Source organism: Lolium perenne, chromosome 4 (genome assembly GCF_019359855.2).
Source record: "Lolium perenne isolate Kyuss_39 chromosome 4, Kyuss_2.0, whole genome shotgun sequence".
NCBI classification, from domain to species: domain Eukaryota; kingdom Viridiplantae; phylum Streptophyta; class Magnoliopsida; order Poales; family Poaceae; genus Lolium; species Lolium perenne.
Genome location: NC_067247.2, coordinates 386,787,933 through 386,789,997, shown reverse-complemented (window position 1 = coordinate 386,789,997; position 2,065 = coordinate 386,787,933). Strand labels below are relative to the sequence as shown.

Below are 2,065 nucleotides of genomic sequence, written 5' to 3'. Positions count from 1 at the left end.
TATGTCTCCAACGGAAGCTACTACATGTGAGGTCATTCTCCTGCTTTTTGTACTGACTAACTTTTCAGGCACACTATAAACACTCATTTCAAACAATAAAACCGTTTATTTCATATGAATTCACTCCGCGAATTAGCAAAATACCAAATTTAATCCCAATTTGACCCAAACACACCCCAGATTATACAAAAAAAAAACAGAGAGTCTACGGATGGTAGCACAATTCTGAATACAAGCCACGAAAATCATATCACATATGTTAAGTACTTCAGAAACCAAAAATTATCACATGTTATACGCTATTGTTCACCATTCTCAAAATTCAGACTGACTTTTTGCCATATCATTCTCACTTGAATCACAGAAAAAATGTCTCATATCATCGAGGCTTCCTGTTGACTTCCCTGCCATATCTTTCTCACAGTTGACTTCTAATTTCTGAAATGTAGTCCAGTGTCAGGTGATAACAAAGATAGTCAACCACTCAGTAAAAAAACTGAAATACCAATGGAAATGAGCATTTAAAATTTCATGAATATACAGGTAATGAAACAAATATTACATAGCTGCATTTGTTCGCATGGAAATAAATATATCACTGAGCATTATCAGGCACACATGTAGGAATCCTGCGTTTGTCTTACCACCTGGAGATTGCAATGCTCAAAAGAAGTTGCAAACTATACAAGGTGCGAACAGGTTTGGTTGCTGTCACATACTCACATGTATTTTCTCAAACAAAAACTAATTTCATACTTCTATGACTTTTTCTAGTGGCTCCCTGTAGAGTTTTAAATTTCTCAGACCTAATCAACAACTAGTGGCTTGTCTTGTTTATCTATCTAAAGTTACATCGCACCACAAGTGGACAGAGGCATAATGACCAAACAGAGGCGGGGCGCCATGGCCGAACACAGCAGGCAGCCTTGTATAACTAGGACATGATCGGAACTACAGTGGCTCATGGGGAATTTCGTATATTGTTCCGAGAGGACAAGTTATGGGGGATTTGGGGTTTCTCCAAAAGCAGGGATTTTAACCAAATTGAGGATACAAATCAAAACTGCAGCATCAACGAGGGTGGGGCAGGGGGCAGGCGGAAGCACGGGAGATAGGAGAACCGTACCTTGCAGAAGCAGCAGATCGAAGCTGTTACCGGCGGGCTGTCGAGGACGACCAGTGCGCGCCGCCTTCTTCGCGCGTCTTTCGCCTCAGCTCGCTCGCGCCTTCCCCTCGTTCGCAGCTTCTCTGTTTCAGCGCGAGCGTGGGATTTGGCGGGAGCACATGCACGAGCGCGGGATTCTGGCGGGCGCACGCGCGAGGGATTTGGTGGGTGACGTGGTCCTCAACCCCTACGTCGGCCAGAGCGACTGCTTCCCCCATCGCGTTGCCTTGATGGTCGCCTCATTGCTTTGTCAGGGGAGAAGCGAGATCTCCTGCAAGAGACCACTTTGGTCTGCAGGAAGTAAGTTTGGTCTAGTTGGCAGCTACAGGTCGACGTGGAAGGCTGGGGAAGTTGTCCAGCGTGGAGCGTTGGCCATGCCCTGATGCGCTCGAGGAGACGCCACTCACCTTTTCCTGTGCCTACATCAACGGGCCCAAAACAACTAAAAGCGCTCCGTTTTCAAACCGGACACCCCGACGGGACAACAAGCAGCACCCATCCTAACGCGAATCTAAAAGACAACACCGGACGGCCAGAAAAACGATTGTGCGTGAATTGAAAAACAGCTACCTGTTGTTTAGCGGAAATCTTGATCAAACCTATAACGCGAAGCGATTGTGAACGAAAGGATTAGTCCGTTTAGGCAATCTTCCAGATATCTTTATCTTTACCTACTAATAAAGGAAGCAAGGTTTCCCCTCTTATTTTCGTCCGTTTTTTAATAACCCGCATTTTTCTGTTAAAATTACAACCTATGCCACCACTCAGTTGAAAAACAGTTGGTTGGTTCTGTTCGAAGGTCGCCGATCTGTATCTCTCGTCACGCACGAGTCTCTAAGGCTGACCCGTTATACAAACCGAAGTGGGCCAATTTTTAATGGGCCTGCGGCATTGCCTGGT

The 2,065-nt window shown here is 45.5% G+C and overlaps 1 long non-coding RNA gene across 1 annotated transcript; it reads right to left on the bottom strand.

The window, feature by feature from the left end:
* Nucleotides 1-212: 212 nt before the first annotated feature.
* LOC127349270 (uncharacterized) lies at nt 213-1,431 on the bottom strand. Its single transcript, XR_007880173.1, has 2 exons — nt 1,127-1,431; nt 213-438 (listed from the first exon to the last, which is right to left on the bottom strand). It is a non-coding gene; the product is annotated as an uncharacterized lncRNA (long non-coding RNA).
* Between the last annotated feature and the right edge of the window lie 634 nt (nt 1,432-2,065).